Here is a 21,720-nt window from a genome sequence, read left to right as displayed (position 1 = left end):
GTCTGTGAAACAGCAAAGATGGCTGCCTGCCACTTCCTCTGGAAGCTCCAGCCCAGCAGGGTACTGACCTATTGCGGCCTCAAAAGTGCCTGTAGGAGGTGGCTGGAGACCCCAGTTGGGAGGTCTCCTCCAGTCAGGAGAAACGGGATAAGGGACCTGCTTAAAGAATGATTCTGGCTACTTTTTGGTAGACCAGCTGTGCTGTGTTGGGGATCCCTTCAGTTCCCATTCAATTTGGGCTGTCCAAAGGCCCACAGGCTGAACTGGCTGAGAAGCTTGAAAGGCCTAGGTGGCAGCCTGCCCCACCCCTCAGGCACTCCATCCCGGGAAGAAATTAGAGCTCTGTTAGCCCCATAGAACATGAGTGACCTACAATTTTGATTTGCCCTTTTACTGGTGATGTTGGCATTGATCACAAACAGTGGTGTCTGCTAGCTTTCTCCTCTGTAATGTTACTTTTTCACCTTGTAATTAATTAGTATTAATATTTTGTGGGGAGGTAATTTGAGACTATGTAGATATCTCTGTTCTTCATCAAACTCAATTTATTCATTTACTTGATTTGATATTTACTTGTGGTTTATTTCATTTAATAGGTTATAATTTGACAATTTTTTTAAACAATTTTTTTCTTTTTAGAAATGTTTTATTTTGACAATTTGAGACTTATAGAAAAATAGTAAGAAAACTACAAAACATTCTTGGATACTATTCCCCAAATGTGAACATTTTACTGTGTTTGCTTTATCCTTTCTCCCCCTTTTCCTCTTCTCTTTCTAGGTAAATATAAATGTAGGTGCATAATATAGACTTTTTCTGAATGGTTTATAAGTTGCAGGTATGATGCCTCTTTATTTCTAAATAATTTGATGTGTTTCTCCTAAAAACAAGGCATTATCTTGCATAATTATAGTATAACTATCAAAATCAGGAAATTAAAAATGGTTTACTGTTAATATCTCATCCATAAACCTTATTTTACTTTTTTCAGTTGTCTCAATAATATTTTTTATAGCCAAATAATTTAAGATGGGTGATTTTACAATCCATGATGTTGACTTTCATAATCCATGATGTTGAGAGGTTTCAGCATTTTTATGTTGATTCTTTCTCATCTCTGTGGGCCTATCTACCTTTGATGTTTGAGGTTGCTGACCTTTGGAGGAGGTCGATCTGTGTCAAATTATTCTGTCTTTTTAGTCTCTTTTAGTCCAGGATGATTCCTGAGTCTTTCCTTGATTTTCATGGCATTTATGTGTTTGAAGAGTGTGGGTCAGTTTTTTGTGGATTTTCTCTCAGTTTGGGTTCATAGGATGTTTCTTCATGATTCAGTTCAGGTTATACCATTCAGGCAGGAAGGTCACACAAGTGAGGCTGAGTTCTTCCCAATGCAGCATATCTGGAGGCATATGCTGTTACTTGGCTCCATTACTGGCCAGTGTTGACTTTGGTTGAGAATCTACCAGGTCTGTCCGTGATAAAGTGACTATCTACCCTTTGTTTTTCACCAATGTCTTATGTGAACATAGTTTGAGGCTCTGTAAATATCTGGTTACTCTAAACGTCTCACCCACTAGATTTACTATTTCATTGATTATTTTTGTTGGGTCAATTATTATTATGGTGGTTGCCAAATCATGATTGTCTTCATCTTTCATTCCTTCTATGTGGATAAGTAAAACAAAACAAAACCAACCAACAAATAGGGGAGAAGGGAAAATTTATTGTTTTGCTGTTCAGGTTCCCTCCGCTTTGACCAGTGGTAGCCATTTCAAGCTGAATTCATGTCTTTTTGAACTGTCCTTATTGTTCTTTGAATACTTCCTTACTTTCTGGCATAAGCTGTTTCAACCATACTTTGTATTTTCTCTGCCTCAGCCCTTGAATCAGCCATTTTCATTTTTTTCCAGAAGCCCTGACTTTCTTTAGGGGACAGTAATTAGAAACCAATATCTGGGCAGTAATTGTGGTAGACACGTATGGCTATTGGAGTTGTCATTGCTCATAGGCTTCCTCAGTGAACAGAGCAGAAAAATACAGCTAGATGGATAAATATACAAACATACATGCTTATATTCATTGATATTTCTATATTAGAATATACTGAAAACCATGAGTTCTTCCTGGTTATTCTAATTCCAGTTGAATCACACATGGCTCATTTTAGTTTTTTTTTCCCTTTCAGTACTCTTGACCTTTGAACAATGTGGAAGTTAGAGGGGCTGAACCCCACACAGCCGAAAATTTGCCTAAATTTTGACTTCCCTGTAATGTAACTGCTGACTGACCTGATTAACTACTGTTGACCAGAAACCTTACCCATAACAAAGTTGATTAATATATGTGCTGTATATTCTATGTATTATACACTATATTCTTATAAAAGTAAGCTAGAATTGCCTTAGCTATTCCAGCTGTTTTGGGGTTCGATATAAATTTTAAAATAGTTTATCCTAATTCTGTGAAGAATGTCATTGGTAGTTTGGTAGCTGACTTCAAACTATACTACAAACCTGCAGTAACAGAAATAGCATGGTACTGTTACAACAGCAGACACATATACCAATGGAACGGAATAGAGAGCTAAGAAATAATGCAGCACACCTACAACCATCCAACCTTCAACAACTCCACTTAAAAAAAGCGATGGGGAAAGCAATGGGACTGCTGGGTCAAATGGCAATTCTAAGTTCTTTGAGAAATCGCCAAACTGCTTTCCACAATGACTAAACAAGTTTAAATTCCCACCAGTAGTGCATAAACGTCCCCTTTTCTCCACAACCTTGCCAGCTTCTGTTAGTTTTTGACCTTTTAATAATAGTCATTCTGACTGGTGTGAGATGGCGTCTCACTGTGGTTTTGATTTGCATTTCTCTAATGATTAGTGAGTTTGAGCATTTTTTTCATAGCCTTGTTGGCCACATGTTATGTCTTCTTTTGAAAAGTATCTGTTCATGTCCTTTGCCCACTTTTGATGGTGTTGTTTGTTTTTTTTTCTTGTAAATTTAAGTTCCTTGCAGATGCTGGATATTAGACCTTTGTCAGATGGCTAGGTTGCAAATATTTTCTCCCTTTCTGTGAGCTGTTTACTCTGTTGATAGTTTCTTTTGCCGTAAAGAAGCTCTTTAGTTTAATTAGGTCCCATTTGCCAATTTTTGTTTTTCTTGCAATTACTTTTGGCATCTTTGTCATGAAGATCATTTCCAGGTCCTGTGTCCGCAATGGTATTTCCTAGGTTATTGTCCAAGGTTTTAATATGTTTTCATTTTAGATTTAAGTTTTTAATCCTGCCTTTGCCTCCCAAAGTGCTGGGATTACAAGCGTGAGCTACCACACCCAGCGAGGAAGCCAAGTTTAACGTGTGTGCTCCACTCCTCCAACCTGGCCAAAGGGCAGTCATCATCACCGGCCACTACTGACCACAGCCTTTAGAAACTCCCCTTGAACATGCTGGGCTGACCTTCCTCTGATCACAGGCAAGGTAACCATACACTCAAGGCCAATGATCCCATCTGCTGTGGGCTGGGTCATGCTCCCAATGCTTACAGAACCTGGGAGGCAGAGGAAAACTCTGCCCATCCCATGGGACGTTACCTGTAAGCTTTGAACACCAGAATCTTGAGGCCTATCTCTTTCTGGAAGGCTTTGTCTTCCTCTAAACCAGGAAGCTGGAGCAATTCCACCAGATTCTGTACAACAGATGCAACAAGAAAATTCATGAAGAGTAGATCTTAGGTTGAATTTTTCACAGAAGACCTTGTAAGAGCAGACAATGGTGAGAAAAAAAAAGCCCGAGGTCAATACAATGGGGAAAAGCCTGTGAAGTGACCTGGCAGCAGCCACAGCTGCTGTCACCTCCATTCCCCTCTCATCTTGGAAACAGATTTGCCCTTTACAACTCAACTCATAGCTCACCCGCCTTCAGAGACTTCTTGGCCCATCTTAGCTGGAAGGGATCTGTTCCAGCGCTGAGCTTTTATTTTGCTTAGCATCTACTCAGATGCCTTGACTGTGTGTGTCTCACAGTCCTACTGACTGACAAACTCCCTGGGGGCCGAGATGGCATGGATTCAGGTCTCAGATGCTCTATGGCACCTGGGAGCATCTTACACAGGTGAAGTGCTCAGTGATGATCTGGGGTCACTATTCTCTGCAGATCAGCATGTCTGAGAGGTAGGGGCTCACAGCCTGTGGAACTGGTGTAAGACCTTTGTCTTTTCCCGGCTACTAACAGGTCCTGCTTGTCACAGCCCTTCCATGATACAAAGTTAAGTCATTTTGTGTCTGACACAGGCAAAGGGAAACGACAGACCCTTGCCTTCCCGGTCCTCAAGGGTCAGCTGTAAGATGATGTCATAAAGCCGGATCAGGTCCTGAGGCCGGGGGAAGCACTTGCTGTCATCCTCTGGCTGCTGCTGCAGCTGAGCCCTCTGCAGACCTTTGGCCATGCTCTCATTACGCTTGATTGCCATTGACAGCTTGATGTAAGTCAGGTAGGTGGAATGCACCACACGTCAGCTCAACTTATACTCAGAGAAGCAGAGGAACTGGGAGGACTGGACTACGAGTTGGGGCTGACCCAGAGGAAGTGGGGGGGTGCGTTGGGGCAAGGCCACAGCAGGGCCATTTGTCCTGGGCTTCAAGGGACCCTGTAATCCCAACTACTTGGCAGGCTGAGGCAGGAGAATCACTTGAATCCGGGAGGTGGAGGTTTCAGTGAGCCGAGATAGTGCCACTTCACTGCAGCCTGGGCGACAAGAGTGAAACTCCGTCTCAAAGAAAACTAAAATAGGCTGGGTGCAGTGACTCACGCCTGTAATCCCAGCACTTTGGGAGGCCGAGATGGGTGGATCACCTGAGGCTGGGAGTTCAAGACCAGCCTGACCAACATGGAGAAACCCCATCTCTACTAAAAATACAGAATTAGCTGGGCGTGGTGGCTCATGCCTGTAATCCCAGCTACTCAGGAGGCTGAGGCAGGAGAATTGCTTGAACCTGAGAGACGGAGGTTGTAGTGAGCTGGGATTGCTCCATTGCACTCCAGCCTGGGCAACAAGAGCGAACCTCCGTCTCAAAAATAAATAAATACATAAAATAAATACATAAAATAAATAAATACATAAATAAAATAGATATGTATTTATGCAAACGATACAAAAATGTTTGGCAACCATCGCAAGATACCTGACAATGTGAAATAGTTTTATTACAACTGGCCTGACCTTCAAAGGCCTTCACAGCTCCTGCCTTCATGTTACCGTCTACTATGTTCCTCATGCACCTTCCACTCAGCACAAACAGGCTGCACTGCCTCCGAAACACATCACTGGAACCCTGCCTCTGCTCCTTTGTCCATCTGAATCACCCTCTCCACATTTCTGACCCTGTAATCCTCATCTCACTTCATGAGGCAGTTCGCTTCTCTTTTGCATTTAGCTTTCCCCGGGGTACACTGTCAATAGCCTACTGTCTGATGTCATGAGTCAGCACTTCATCAGAGGCAATTATGTCCACAGAGCTTTTGGCTAATTACTGTCACTCCTCTTTACATGTGTGCATATGCATATCATCTTTCCCTAATGAGACTGGAAATCATGATTCATTCCCTGGAGCAGTGGTTTCCATAAATGACCAACCCACAGACCGGTGCAAACTGGCTGCAAAAGAGCTTCCTCTGAGGAACTTATTAGAATGCAGATTCTTTGACTGCATGGGAGAGGAGGATCTCATAAATCTGGGTGTAATAGGCACAGAACATTAGGTGTAATATGGGCGGGACTCTGGACTCAGCATATCCAACAAGCTGCTGGCTGATTCCGACGATGCCGATGAATTGCCAGGTTGGGAACTGCTGCCCCCAGAGAACCTAGCAGAGAGCTCTGTACGTGGTAGGTGCTCACTCCCCTATTGTTTGGGTGTATGCCTCCTGATAATGAACTTGATCGTAACATTATTGTTGCATTATGCCTGTATTGTTTCCTTAAGTGAAGGAAGAATGCTTTTGAGTACCTAATAGGTGGCAAGCTCTGTGCCTACTTACATACATGAACTATTCCTTTTAATAACCTTTGGAAATAACGTGGCATTTCCATTGGGCATTAGAAATCTGAAGACTTTCGTTTACAGCTGTTGCAACAGCAGAACTAGAATTCGACCTCCGACATTTCTGCTCACCAGAGGGCATGAACTGCTGGTTTGTACCTGGCTTGCAGATACCTTCTTTGGGCAGCACAATGTTCAAAATTAAAAAAACTACCAACACTTCTAAACTGGATACTTTGTATCAATATCTGGGTTTCTGGCTTCTCTTCATGGGAAACAAACAAACAAAAAGGTTTGGTGAACACTGGGGCCCACATTCCTGCAGGGCAACAGTCACATGGAGACTTTAGATGGGCACGTGCCCAGAACACACTAGAGTCCGCATCGCTCCCCATTCTCTTACATTCTATTCCCAACTAGGTTCTTATAGGCCTGGGTTTGTGCCTGTTGCACACTTATCTACTCTCTTGCTTCCCACTGGTCAGGAAGTCTGGCAAACTTAAAAGGCCTCTTTTTGTTGCTCTCTCCTGTATGGATCTCTCATCATAGAGGTGTGTGCATTTCTGACTTTGTGATTTCAATACTAAGGAAGCTGTCGGCACATTATCAAGGAAAACGGGGATCGCTGCTCCCCAACGTACACATTCTGGTGTGCCCCAGTAAAATTCTATAGTCAGCCTCCAAATTAGCTGGGAAAAATGTGGCAAATCATCTACTTGCTCCAATTCAATGGTGTTTAGAAGTAAGAAGTCACTGTGAGCAGTGCCACCAAGTGGTGGAGAGACTCCGTGCAGAATCGCCACCTTCAGCCAGAGAGGCTGGGAGGCCGAAGACCTCTCTCAATGCACAGGGCCATTCAGAAACTAGAAACAAAATGCTTGCTCATCTCCCTAGGCCACTCCTTCCGAGGCTTTTTGAGACAAGGTCTCACTGTCACCCAGGCCGGAGTGCAGTGGCACAATCAAGGCTCACTGCAACCTCAACCTTCCGGGTTCAAGCGATCCTCCCACTTCAGCCTTTCGAGTAGCTGGGATGACTACAGGCATGGGCCACCACACCCAGCTGATTTTTTTTTTTCTTTTTAGTAAAAATGAGGTCTCGCCATATTGTTCAGACTGGTCTTGAACCAACACATTTTTAGCTTTTTAAAAGACAGCCTTGGCCAGCCATGGCAGCTCACACTTGTAATCACTGCACTTTGGGAAGCTGAGGTGGGCAGATAGCTTGAGCTGAGGAGTTCAAGACCAGCCTGGGCAACATGGTGAAACCCCATCTCTACAAAAAATACAAAAATTAGCTGGGTGTGATGGTGCACATCTGTGGTCCCAGCTACTGGGGAGGCTGAGGTGGGAGGATTGCTTGAGCCTGGGAGGTCGAGGCTGCAGTGAGCTGTGATTACCTCACTGCATTCCGGCCTGGGGAACAGAGACCCTGTCTCTATTAAAAAAAAAAAAGAAAGAAAGAAAGAAACCTAAAAACAGACTGGCACTTAAAAGAGTTGTGCTTCATTTTTTGACTTTCTGTATTAATTTTGTTTGTTCCTTTCCTTAAACAAGCTGCCACTGCTGCTGATTCAACATGTTTCATTTTATACTTTTTTTTTTTTTTTTTTGAGACAGAGTTTCGCTCTTGTTGCCCAGGCTGCAGTGCAATGGTGTGATCTCGGCTCAGTGCAACCTCTGCCTCCTGGGTTCAAGCAATTCTCCTGCCTCAGCCTCCCAAGTAGCTGGGTTTACAGGCATGCACCACCACACCCGGCTATTTTGTATTTTTAGTAGAGACGGGGTTTCTCCATGTTGGTCAGGCTGGTCTGGAACTCTCAACCTTAGGTGATCTGCCTGCCTTGGCCTTCCAAAGTGCTGGGATTACAGGCATAAGCCACTGGGCCTGGCCCATTTTATACATTTTTAATGTGTATTCTTGTTTTTGGAAAATGTGACCAGAGGACTATTAAACTCTTTTAGCATCAGTATAGCAAGGAGGTAAACAAACAAACAACAAAACAAACAAAAAAAACCCTTTTTGTAAAATAGGATTGAGTATCGTTGGATTGAGCACTTACCAAGCAACTGTGCCAGGCATTTGTGTCCTTCATTTAATTCTTACAAGCCTGAGTGTTCGGTATTTTAATTTTATAGGTGGACAAATAGAAGCTGAGGGTGAAGGACCTACAGCTGTCACCTTCATCTCTTCTCAACACTGCCAACTGTCCCCTTGGATCTCCCAGACAGACAACAAGGGACATCTCTGGTTTCTCAGTGCCCCCTAGAAACCTCGGGTCATTTCAAGGCATTATGCAAATGAGAAGCTTCCCTTCTCTTCACCTCATCTCCTGGTCTGCACAAAAGTGACTGTAGGACCCGGTGTTGGTACCGATGTAGGCACCAATCCTCAGTTTACCACCTGCTCTCTACTTGCTTCCCTGCCATAACTTTCTAAAAGGGATGTGAGCCATGTTTAAAGTCACCTGGTCACTGGAGGGATCTTGTTCTACCCCCTGTAGTAGTACCTCTGTAGGGTAGTACCCACTGTAGGGATCTTGTTCTACATCAGTGGTTGCCAACCTTTTTGGCACCAGGGACTGGTGTTGTGGAAGACAATTTTCCACGGACTGGGGGGCTGGGGGGAATGGTTTCAGGATCAAACTGTTCCACCTCAGATCATCAGGCATTAGATTCTCATAAGGAGGGCACAACCTAGATTGCTAGCATGCCCAGTTCGCAATAGGGTTCGTTCTCCTGCGAGAATGGCATGCCGCTGCTGATCTAACAGGAGGCAGAGCTCAGGCGGTAATGGGAGCAAGGGGGAGCGGCTATAAATACAGCTCACCGCTCACCTGCTGCTGTGCAGCCCGGTTCCTAACAGGCCATGGACGGTACTGGTCTGTAGCCCAGGAGTTGGGGAATCCTGCTCTACAGAGTTTCCAACCTCAGAGATGAAGCATCCCCTCTGTAAGTCAGAAAGAAATTATTCAAGCAGGAGAATTAAAACAGGATCACAGAGAGGGAGGCTGAAGAATCTGACATTCTGTGTTGTTTACTTGTATGAGGAAAACAGCACATAGAGGCATCCACAGTATTTAATTTGTTTGGATAACAGTTACAGATAAACAGGTACACCCCATATACAATTACCAATACTTTTTATACAGTTCATATTTCAGTACATCAACACTATTTTATTTACACTCTATTTATATACATTAACATCTTTTTAAATTGGGATTATTGTCCATATGCTTTATATTTTTTATTCCAGTGATTTCCCTTTTAGGAATTTATCTGAGGGGAGAATACTCTGTAATTACTCCATAATTTGCAGGCAAATATCATCATAGCATTTTTTAGGATAGTAAAAAGTTATTAACAACTTATATTTGTCTCACATTAGAGGAATGGTTAAATAAAGCATGGTGTATTCATTGGATAAACTATAATGCAGTTGTTGAAAATGATTACCAGGAGTTTTTGCTAACATTTATGGGAACATGCTTATGATATGTGAACATTTTTTTAAAAACAAGACATAAAGTTGCATATACTGGAAATAATACCTTCAATATTGAAAAAAATACTATTTAGGAAAAAGGACAGAAGAAAATATGCCAAAATTTTGACAGTGGTTGCCTTTGTATTAAGAATATAAAAGGATTCCCTGCCTTTTTACATTTTTCTCTGCTTTCCAAAATTTCCACATGAATATTATACCTAGTAATCAGAAAAAAATACAGGGACACTCACTCTTATCCTTTACATTTCTCTCCTGTTTGGACCTCAGATTCCTCAGTAGAAAATTAAACTAGATGCCAGCCTGGGCAATATGATGTCACCCTATCTTTACAAAAAATGCACAAATTAGCCAGGTGTGGTGTTGTGCACCTATAGTCCCAGCTTCTTGGGAGGCTGAGGTTGGAGGATTGCTTGAGCCCAAGAGATCAAGGCTGCAGTGAGCTGTGATCTCGCCACTGCACTCCAGCCTGGGTAACAAAGCAAGACCCTGTCTCAAAAAAAAAAAAAAGAAAAAAAGAAAATTAAACTAGACAAATTCTTAGGCCTCTCTCTCTTTTTTTTTAATAGTCTTATATGAAGACTATTACTTCATTTCCTGTGTTTTGTGTTAAGATGAGCTTTAAAGCAACTCTGAAAAAGAAGAGGGTGCCTATAAGTAATTCATAGACTGTTTAAACAATAGTAGAGGATCTAAGCATAGATCCCAAGAGGTAAAGGGAATCTTTATCACTTTGGGAAATTTTACTGATAAATAGAAATTATTGTCAGTACAGTCCACAAATATGTTTTTTTATCAGCCTTCTTTCCTCCCTGTCTTCATCTAGCACTGTAGCCTGTGTTCCACAGAAAATATAGTCAATAAAATTCAACATTCTTTACTAGCTTACTCTAATTTGTGCTTGGCCATAAAGTATTCCTGGTAGAGATAATAGAGATAATATTTAACTGGCTATGAGAAAGGAAACACTATCGTATATGATACACCCCTTTTTCTACTCATTCCAACAACTATGATACAGCATGTTTCCTTTTGAAGCACATCAGTTTTTTCCTTGAGTGACCAGTTCAAAAGATGATGACAGTTAATATCTTGTTACTACAGAATTTGTACTCAAAAAAGAAGTCTATAACCCAAGTCCAAGTCAGATTTCCTTTTCTAAAAAAAGAATTTTCCTCTAAGTTCCCCTTTTTAAATGAGCTCTTTAGCCTGGATAATTATGCAGTGCTAGAACCTTAACTGCATGATCAAACCCAACCTTGCTTGTTTATAACAGCATTTGACAGCCTCGTGACTCTCACATAGGGAAAAAGTCTCGCCTGAAAACCCATGCTAAGCTGCATGTCTTGAGCTGTGCCAATTTGTATTCCAGGCAGCCTAAGGTTCCCATCGTGAGTTTCAGGAAGGGAAATTCATGGAGGAAGTTCACCTCTGGAAGGGTGAGGAGCAATAAATAGGGTGGGTGATGGACATATGTGACGTTTGCCACAGAGAGGCAGTCAGTATGGGCCTTGTGGTCCGGGCTCTGCTTTGGGACACAAATATAAACTGTGTGAAGTCTTATGGTAGCATTCATAACCCTGATGCTTCACCCACCTTCCCATACATTAGAGGGACAAACAGAAGGATCCCAGCTCTATGGTTCTTGATTGTTTGTCAGGTAGCAGCCAGGCATGGAGAGGGAAATATTCTTTCTTTTCTGCTGCACTCTAGATCCTTCCTTCTCTCCTCCTTCTTCATTCTACACTACCCCCAACACATATCCCTGCACCCCACCCATTCTTTGCTCTCTCTCCTTTCTTACACTTAACTCCTTCTTGCTCCACAGCCTAACATGCTGATTAACAGGACCCCAAAGGTTTGGGTGGGTATTAGGGGCCTTCTCAACAAAAGCAGCACACTCTTGAGCTTGTTCTTCCTTTTGTTGCCATCTCAGATAAAAAGGCCCCATGAGGGAGGAGACAGATAAGTATAGACTTGGTATTCTGATAACTGTGTTACATGGGATCAGATGTAAATGAGTTGTACCCTGTGGTGTTTCGTGCTCTACTGTGTTGTCTTCTCATGGTGAGCTTTTCTGTGCCCTTATTTCATCCAGCTCTGGTTTCTGTGTTTCATGTTATTTCTCCTAGCCTCTGTAAACTCTGCAGCATACTAATAATGCTCTGGCTTTCTGATTAAAGATAAATGGCTTACTATCACCACCCCTGGCTTGAGGGCCAGCTCACATGTAATCCCTTATAGGATTCCAAAGTTGTTAAATAAATGCAGTTCTTTTTGTCATTTTGAAGCATTCAAAAATTTTTCAAGAAAAGCTATGATCATATAAATAGAAATTTTATCCAGAATGTTACAATGTAACATTTGTGAATAAATGTGTAGGTGCTGTATTTTCTCAGACTCTAGTTTGGGTTGTGTTTTCTTTTCCCTTTTTTTTTTTTTGAGACAGGGTCTCTCTCTGTCATCTGGGCTGCAGTGCAGTGGTGTAATCACAGCTCACTGCAACCTCTACTCCCAGGCTCAAGCAATCCTCCTGAGTAGCTGGGACTAGAGACATGCGCCACAACGCCCAGCTAATTTTTAGGTTTTTCTTTCACATAGACAGGGTCTCACTCTGTTGGCCAGGCTGGTTTCGAACTCCTGGACTCAAGCAATTCCCCCCACCTCAGCCTCCTAAAGTGCTGGGATTACAGGCCTGAGCCACCATACCCAGCCAGTTATATTTTCTTTTTCCTTATATAGAGTAAAATAAGGGTGAGTGACCGAGAGGTTGATGCATAGCTAGATCACCAGTTTAAATGCCTTCCCACACACCCCTTTCCTCCTGTTCCCTCTACCTACAGGTTGTAGATGAGCATGAGAGTGTGGAGCAGAGTCGGCGAGCGCAAGTCGAGCCCATCAACCTGGACAGCTGTCTCCGTGCTTTCCCCAGTGAGGAAGAGCTAGGGGAAGATGAGATGTACTACTGTTCCAAGTGTAAGACCCACTGCTTAGCAACAAAGAAGCTGGATCTCTGGAGGCTTCCACCCTTCCTGGTATGTTACAGTCCTGCCTCTGAGAGAGCAGGAATCTAGCATAAAAGAAAGAAGACATGAACAAACAGGAGGTTTTGTTATTTTTGAGAATAAGACTTTTCCTGCAGCAGTGTTTAAAACACTTTCTGTACAAGGTTTTTATGTTGAATACAGAGATGAATCTTTCTACAAATATTTGGTAGTTCCTTTTCCTAAAGAGCTTACAACCTAGAAGAAGAGATCAATCATGTAGACCAGTAACTGCAATTCAGTGTGATGTGAGAACTGCCACAAGGGGTACAACGTGGTGAATTTGAACTTCAGGAGAGGGTGAACTTCTGGCTCTGTGGAGAGAGGAAGCTCAGGCTAGCCCTTTGTGGACTCTAGAAGAGCAACTGAGCCCGGAGCCCCCAACACCCACTGCACATAGTCATGTGGCTGTGGCACGCTGCTGAGTTGTGTGCACAAGCACACCAGTGCACTAGGGCCTGTGTGTTCTTTTAGATTTAATTTACTTCTGCCTTCTCCCTTCATGGATTAGGAGACTGTCCTTTTGTTTGTCAGGAGAGTTTGAAGTGACAAATCTTCCTATTCATTAAGGTCAGTGTAACTGTAAGGTACTGGCCTATTTTAATCAGATATTTATATGTATTTTCTTTCTTTTTTCTTTTTTTTTTTTTTTTGGAGACAGGGTCTCACTGTGTCACCCAGGCTGTAGTGCAGTGTTGTAATCTCAGCTCACCGCAACATCCACCTCTTGGGCTCAAGTGATTCTCTTGCCTCAGTCTCCTGAGTAGCTGAGATTACAGGCATGCACCACTACCACCTGGCTAATTTTTGTACTTTTAGTAGAGATGGGGTTTCACCATGTTGGCCAGGCTGGTCTCAAATTCCTGACCTCAGGTGATCCGCCCACCTTGGCCTCCCAAAGTGCTGGAATTACAGGCATGAGCCACCATGCCCAGCCGTATTTTCTTATTCTAATCATGTCTCTGTCACACTACTCTGTGAAGCTGAATGTAGGTTTTTCTTAGACCAGAACAGCTTCCCAGGGAATGATGCACAAGAAATTAATAACACTGGTTGTCAGCTAGCTCCACAGATAGGAACTAGAGGGAAGGGGCAGGCTTGGGGACAAGGTGGGTGGGGAGGAGGGGGAGACCTTTTTTTTTTTTTTTGAGATGGAATCTCGCTCTGTTGCCCAGGCTGGAGTGCAGTGGCAAGATCTCAGTTCACTGCAAGCCCCACCTCCCAGGTTCACACCATTCTCCTGCCTTAGCCTCCCGAGTAGCTGGGACTACAGGCGCCTACCACCACGCCTGACTAATTTTTTGTGTGTTTTTTATTTTTTTTTTTTAGTAGAGATGAGGATTCACTGTGTTAGCCAGGATGGTCTCGATCTCCTGACCTCGTGATCCACCCACCTCGGCCTCCCAAAGTGTGGGGATTACAGGTGTGAGCCACCACGCCTGGCCGAGGGGGAGACCTTTTAAAAAAAATTGAGGTATAATTAACATACAATTAAAAGCATAGATTTTTAATATCCAGTTCAATGAATTTTAACAAGTATATATTTTCATATAATCATCAAATAAAACAAGCAGAGCGGTCATGTAGCCCAGTAACTGCAATTCAGTGTGATGTGAGAACTGCCACAAGGGGTACAACGTGGTGAATTTGAACTTCAGGAGAGGGTGAACTTCTGGCTCTGTGGAGAGTGGAAGCTCAGGCTAGCCCTCTGTGGACTCTAGAAGAGCAACTGAGCCTGGAGGCAGTACCCACTGCGCAGTCACGTGGCTGTGCCACGCTGCTGAGTTGAGTGTGTGCACAAGCACACCAGTGCACTGGGGCCTGTGTAGAGGCCTTTAGCAAACCACATTTTTGAAGTATTTAAAAAATAATGAAGAGCAAATGTTCTGTTATATATTCCCAAACATTCACATGTATTTGACTTGTTTTTTCCATGTAAATTTTGTATCTTCAGAACGCTTTAATGCGATGTTTTCTACCTTTACTTCTCCAGATTATTCACCTTAAGCGATTTCAATTTGTAAATGATCAGTGGATAAAATCACAGAAAATTGTCAAATTTCCTCAGGAAAGTTTTGATCCGAGTGCTTTTTTGGTACCACGAGACCTGGCTCTCTGCCAGCATCAACCACTCACACCCCAGGGGGATGAGCTCTCCAAGCCCAGGATTCTGGCAAGAGAGGTGAAGAAAGTGGATGTGCAGAGTTTGGCTGGGGAAGAGGACATGCTCCTGAGCAAAAGCCCATCCTCACTCAGCGCTAACATCAGCAGCAGCCCAAAAGGTGGGGCCTGGGGGCCTTATGCAGTTGCTTTCTTGGGACTCCTGTAGGCTACATATGTTTCTCTGTCTTCTGATCTGGAACATCAGGTTGGTTGGGTGGAAGGAACCTATCTGGAATCAGACCTATCTGTATTTGAGCTATGTAAGTTTTATCAAGAGATTCAGCCTCCCTGAATCTATTTTCTCATCTGTAAAATGGAGATAATGCCAGGTTTACAGAGTTGAGAGTTTGACACATGGAGAGTAAAGCACTTCACACAGTGCCTGATGTATGGTAAACAGGAATGGTGGCGGCTGTCTTGTCCCCTTATAGTGAAAGTTCTGAGGTTCCCCATCTTTCAGGGGGTCTAGAGGATCAAAAATCTTTATTTATTTATTTATTTTATTTTTTATTTTTTTGAGACAGGGTCTCACTCTGTCACCCAGGCTGGAGTGCAGTGGTGCAACACAGATCACAGCTCACTGCAGCCTCGACCTCCTGGGGTCAATCAATCCTCCCACCTCAGCCTCCTGAGTAGCTGGGACTACAGGCACGCACCACTGCACCTGGCTAATTTTTGTATTTTTTGTAGAGATGGTGCTTCGCCATGTTTCCAAGGCTGGGCTGGAACTCCTGCACCCAAGTGAACCTCCTGCTTCGGCCTCCTAAAGTGCTGGGATTACAGGTGTGAGCCACTGTGCCTGGCCCAAAACTATTTTCATAAAAATACTAAGACAATATGTGCCTTTTCACTTTTATTCTCTCACAGATGTACAATGGTGTAAGAGACAACATGACGTGGAATAATATCGTCACTTTGACAGTGAAGATCTGTGCTAATGTATTGTACTTTTTCATGCCTCAGTTTTAGTTTCTAATACAGGAAATATTGATAGATAAAATTCACATAAAAGTTCTAAAGGTTCTCAATAATTTTTAAAGGTATAAAAGGGGGTAGGGGTAAGAGGCTATAACCGAAAAGTTTAAAGCCTTACAGGATTTTTGTGAGACATAGAGGTAACAATGGACAGCAAGAAATTCCCAGTACCATGCCTAACAATAGGAAGTACTCAGTAAATGGTGGTCACATTTTTGGTCTAATTTTACAAAGGAGAGGAATATGTATTTGGAAAACTCCTTACTCTAATAGTTAGATTTTTTTCAACTGAATCTGACATAAATCATCTTTCTGCTATTTTCTGAGTCTCTATAATGTACTTTACATTTTCAGGACATTGTTGCTTATAGGGACTTGGCATTGAAGAAGACAAAAATGTAACTTACTGGCCACATAATAGGAACTAAAGGGTAGCCAGTCACGACTCCCCTGTCTTTACCTTTGTGTGTACAGTTGTGAAGCTAACCTCAGAGTTAGCATTTGGGGCTGGCTTACTTTGTGGCATTTGGATTTGTGAATCTTTTCTTCTGTCCTGTTCACAGGTTCTCCTTCTTCATCAAGAAAAAGTGGAACCAGCTGTCCCTCCAGCAAAAACAGCAGCCCTAATAGCAGCCCACGGACTTTGGGGAGGAGCAAAGGGAGGCTCCGGCTGCCCCAGATTGGCAGCAAAAATAAGCTGTCAAGTAGTAAGAAGAACTTGGATGCCAGCAAAGAGAATGGGGCTGGGCAGATCTGTGAGCTGGCTGACGCCTTGAGCTGAGGGCATATGTGGGGGGGCAGCCAACCAGAGCTGGTCACTCCTCAGGACCACGAGGTAGCTTTGGCCAATGGATTCCTTTATGAGCATGAAGCATATGGCAGTGGCTACAGCAATGGTAAGCTTGGAAACCACAGTGAAGAAGACAGCACTGATGACCAAAGAGAAGACACTCATATTAAGCCTATTTATAATCTATATGCAATTTCAGTAAGTGGTTTATTGTACAGTTTTCAGAGAGTGGTCTGTGTTTTGTTCACTTGTCTTCATGTATTCATCAGCAAGTATTTTTCAGGTCCTGCTTATTTCCTAGCATTGAGCTTAGTGATAGAGAAAGTTAACATAGAAATCTGGGCCTGCCCAGGTGTGGTGGCTCACACCTGTAATCCCAGGACTTTAGAAGGCTGAGGCAGGAGGATCACTTGAGCCCAGGAGTTTGAGACCAGCCTGGGCCCCATCTCTACAAATAATTTTAAAATGGAGCGAGGTATGGTGGCATTGCCTGTGGTCCCAGCTACTTGGAAGGCTGAGGCAGAAGGATCACCTGAGCCCAGGAGGCCAAGTCTTTAGAGAGTTGTGATCACTCAACTGCACCCCAGCCTGGGTGATAGAGCAAGCCCCTGTCTCAAAATAATAATAATAATAGTAATTACATTATAAAATGATTGTTTATCCACACAAGACTTGGATCTTATGACTTTTGTATTTTGCTTTTTGCTTATTTTGGTTTTAGAGAAAGTTAGAGGGTTCTAAAATATTTTCTCACCTACTGATCATTTACATGATCACTGTTCTCCTGCTCAGATCCTAGTGCTATACCCTGGCCATAGTACAGTTAACTACTAACATACCTCCACTCTCTTATCTCTTACAGTGCCATTCAAGAATTCTGAGTGGGGGCCATTACGTCACTTATGCCAAAAACCCAAACTGCAAGTGGTACTGCTACAATGGCAGCATCTGTGAGGTAAACATTCTCAATCTTTGAATGAAAGTTAGAAACAGAATATCAACAGAACTGGGGAACATTTGTTGAAATAATGGACTATCTCTTGAATAGGAAATAGATATTCCTGTTAGAATCAATACATAGATGCGGTCAGTATTAAAGGAACAAAAGTGATATGCAAAGTAGGGAATGAAAACATGAGTAGTGAGGAAAAATAAAGAGTTAGTTGACCGGGCGCAGTGGCTCATGCCTGTAATCCCAGCACTTTGGGAGGCTGAGGCAGGCTTAGGAGGTGGATCACTTGATGTCAGGAGTTCGAGACCAGACTGGCCAACATGGTGAAACCCCATCTCTGCTAAAAATACAAAAATTAGTTGGGCATGTTGGCGCATGCCTGTAATCCCAGCTACTCGGGAGGCTGAGGCAGGAGAACAGCTTGAACCTGGGAGGTGGAGGTTGCACTGAGCCAAGACTGCACCACTGCACTCCAGCCTGGGCAACAGAGCAAGACTCTGTCTCAAAAAAAAAAAAAAAAAAAAAAGAGTTAATGCAAAAAGCTCCTATCTTCTAGACTGTTAGAATTTGATGGGGTTGGGCCAAGCGCGGTGGCTCACGACTGTAATCCCAGCACTTTAGGAGGCCAAGGAGGGTGGATCATGAGGTCAGGAGATTGAGATCATCCTGCCTAATATGGTGAAACCCTGTCTCTACTAAAAATACAAAAAATTAGCCAGGCGTGGTGGCACACGCCTGTAGTCCCAGCTACTCGGGAGGCTGAGGCAGGAGAATCACTTGAACCCAGGAGGCAGAGGTTGCAGTGAGCTGAGATAACACCAGTGCACACCAGCCTGGTGACAGACGGAGACTCCATCTCAAAAAAATAAATAAATAAAAATAAATACATAGAATTTGATGGGGTTTTAGGTCATTCTGTTTTCACTTGTCTATGGTCAAAATATTTTCCCCAAAGCAAACATTGGAAATAATGGGGCTCATTTTAAAGGGGCAGGTGTGAGACAGCCAAACTAGTGAGCTTATTGGAAGCAATCAGGTTTAGTAATTACAGAGGGTTGGTCTTCCCTTTCATGGCAAGGATTTAGAGCCATAATAGTGACGGCTTTTTGTTAAAAGTTTTTCTTGCCCTTTCAGGAACGTCACCCTGATGAAATTGACACCGACTCTGCCTACATTCTTTTCTATGAGCAGCAGAGGATAGACTATGCATAATTTCTGCCAAAGATTGATGGCAAAAAGATGGCAGACACAAGCAGTATGGATGAAGACTTTGAGTCTGATTACAAAAAGTACTGTGTGTTACAGCAAAGCTACCATTCTGGCTGCTAGACAGCTTGGTGGGGAGGGAGATGACTCCTTGTAGCTGATACTTGGCAAAAGTGTCACTGAGAGGCAAGCTAAATGTAGTTATTTTATCCTGTTAGAATACAAATTCTAATTAAAATAGTTAACTTTAAGAGTAGTAGTAATTTTATTTTGAAGTCTCATGCAAGTTGTCTGATAGAGAACTTTCAGGCAGATCCCACCATTAGCCTGTAAACAAAAAGTTTGGCACCAGCCACCTGGGACCAAATAAGAATTCAATTGTGCTTGTCCAGATATGAACAAATATGTAGTCAGTATAGAGTTTACCAATAATCATAACAAATATTAAAGATTTCCTGGGAGTCAAAAAACAAAAAATTATAATGTTGTCTAGGGATGACATGATATGCTACCTCCTTTTTCCTGAAGTTTTATTCCATTATATTGACAAGATGGAGAAAGCAAGATCATGAAGGTGTGCAAATGATTCTTACGGCATGGGCGAGGACTTTTCAATTTATTTTTTAAAGTTTCCATACCCTTTCTTTGTCTTTCTTGCTTTTTGTTTTTGCCGTTGTGTTTATGTTTGAGATACAACCAGTCATTGGTGGCAGGGGCATAGAGTGGTCAGTCTGAAAGGGAGGCTCTCTTAAGAGCTATGTGCCTTCCACCCAGAGGGAGACCCAGTAGAAAGAAAAACATCCTGGGAAATCCAGCTACCATGGCCCTCCCAGTGGAGGCATCTTACATTTAGGATACTTCAAGTATCCTCAGAAATGTATTCTGCATCCCCGGCCCCACCCATGCTGAGGGAAGGGGAGCAGTTGCCAATATTTGCACCATCTTCACATGCACATGTTGCAACAAGAGCTTCTGGGAAGGTAAGCGGCATCGGAGCTAGATCACGTTTCACAATTAGTGGTTGTTCTTTTCCGTGTTTATTTTGCACTTTAAAAAAGAGAGAACACATGCAAATGAACTTGCTTGTGTGTATTTGATGGCTCTAAGGCCTATAAATTACAAACAAAACACATCCCAGACATTAGGAGTTCATAAGTATATTTAATGAAATTGGTGGTTTTAGGAAGTCAACTTTAGTTTTGCTTCGTTTGCACGTCCACTAATTTTTATTTTGATATTTGTCTTTTTTTTAAATTTTACAGTAGTCATTGAAAGTTATGTTTCTTTGTTTACTTCATTTTTTTCCCCTAATTATTCAAGACTGGAACAAAAGTATAAATGTTATTTATTTCAGATAGAATTTTTTTGGTGTAGTTTTTTAATATATACTTGAAGGAAATGTTTCACCTTATTTTTGGTCTTTGTTTATTCATTTAGACCCTGCAAGTTGATTCTCATTAATTGACAGATTCCACTACACTTTCTTCCTCATAGGTAGTAATTACCAGTGTAACTAGGCATTTGTGTTCTGATATCTGAGGCCAGTAACTATTAATATCTAGTTCTCAGAGCATTTGGAAAGGTTATCTTAAATGGCTACCTAAATTGAAATCCTTTTCAGAAAAAATATAATTGCAAATAGGTAGGAGTGGCCAAAATTATCTAATGTAATAAACTCAGACAAAATGCATACTTTATAGTTTCAAGATTTTCAGTATATAAAATCTGTCCATTCCTACGTGTACATGTCCCGTTAAAAAGTGGAAGATTTTAAATAATTTCTTTACAGATGTTTTATTTAAGCAGGTAGCACAATCTACTAATGTTGTTTGATCTGTGTGTGTTATACTGGTTGTAATTAATTTTTTTAATTCATGAACTAGCAGAAAATTTATTAAATTAACTATTAACTACATTCACCTTGTAAATTACTGTATAAAACGTGTTGACAATGCACTGACTTTAGAAAGATGTTAATGTATATAAATAGAGTGTAAATAAAATAGTGTTGATGTACTGAAATATGAACTGTATAAAAAGTATTGGTAATTGTATATGGGGTGTACCTGTTTATCTGTAACTGTTATCCAAACAAATTAAATACTGTGGATGCCTCTATGTGCTGTTTTCCTCATACAAGTAAACAACACAGAATGTCAGATTCTTCAGCCTCCCTCTCTGTGATCCTGTTTTAATTCTCCTGCTTGAATAATTTCTTTCTGACTTACAGAGGGGATGCTTCATCTCTGAGGTTGGAAACTCTGTAGAGCAGGATTCCCCAACTCCTGGGCTACAGACCAGTACCGTCCATGGCCTGTTAGGAACCGGGCTGCACAGCAGCAGGTGAGCGGTGAGCTGTATTTATAGCCGCTCCCCCTTGCTCCCATTACCGCCTGAGCTCTGCCTCCTGTTAGATCAGCAGCGGCATGCCATTCTCGCAGGAGAACGAACCCTATTGCGAACTGGGCATGCTAGCAATCTAGGTTGTGCCCTCCTTATGAGAATCTAATGCCTGATGATCTGAGGTGGAACAGTTTGATCCTGAAACCATTCCCCCCAGCCCCCCAGTCCGTGGAAAATTGTCTTCCACAACACCAGTCCCTGGTGCCAAAAAGGTTGGCAACCACTGATGTAGAACAAGATCCCTACAGTGGGTACTACCCTACAGAGGTACTACTACAGGGGGTAGAACAAGATCCCTCCAGTGACCAGGTGACTTTAAACATGGCTCACATCCCTTTTAGAAAGTTATGGCAGGGAAGCAAGTAGAGAGCAGGTGGTAAACTGAGGATTGGTGCCTACATCGGTACCAACACCGGGTCCTACAGTCACTTTTGTGCAGACCAGGAGATGAGGTGAAGAGAAGGGAAGCTTCTCATTTGCATAATGCCTTGAAATGACCCGAGGTTTCTAGGGGGCACTGAGAAACCAGAGATGTCCCTTGTTGTCTGTCTGGGAGATCCAAGGGGACAGTTGGCAGTGTTGAGAAGAGATGAAGGTGACAGCTGTAGGTCCTTCACCCTCAGCTTCTATTTGTCCAC

General features: G+C 42.5%; 2 protein-coding genes and 2 pseudogenes across 2 annotated transcripts in view; 3 read left to right on the top strand and 1 right to left on the bottom strand.

The window, feature by feature from the left end:
* Positions 1–11,944, top strand: part of LOC750927 (coiled-coil domain-containing protein 144A) — a 105,688-nt gene extending 93,744 nt beyond the window's left edge. Inside the window, 3 exon segments of the mRNA XM_054670450.1 lie at positions 3,307–3,481; positions 4,294–4,493; positions 8,181–11,944. The gene's annotated coding sequence lies outside the window, so the exon portion shown is untranslated.
* The window catches only part of LOC129135433 (ubiquitin carboxyl-terminal hydrolase 6-like), a 25,434-nt pseudogene extending 4,637 nt beyond the window's left edge, over positions 1–20,797 (top strand).
* LOC129137621 (protein FAM106B-like) lies at positions 4,504–6,269 on the top strand (annotated as a pseudogene).
* The window catches only part of LOC742910 (coiled-coil domain-containing protein 144A), a 273,420-nt gene continuing 260,803 nt past the window's right edge, over positions 9,104–21,720 (bottom strand). Inside the window, exons 17-18 of the mRNA XM_063798976.1 lie at positions 19,607–21,720; positions 9,104–12,619 (exon numbers count right to left, since the gene is read on the bottom strand). The gene's annotated coding sequence lies outside the window, so the exon portion shown is untranslated. The remainder of the gene's footprint in view (positions 12,620–19,606) is intronic.

Source organism: Pan troglodytes, chromosome 19, assembly GCF_028858775.2.
Source record: "Pan troglodytes isolate AG18354 chromosome 19, NHGRI_mPanTro3-v2.0_pri, whole genome shotgun sequence".
Taxonomy (NCBI): domain Eukaryota; kingdom Metazoa; phylum Chordata; class Mammalia; order Primates; family Hominidae; genus Pan; species Pan troglodytes.
This window is presented reverse-complemented; position numbering and strand designations above follow the sequence as displayed.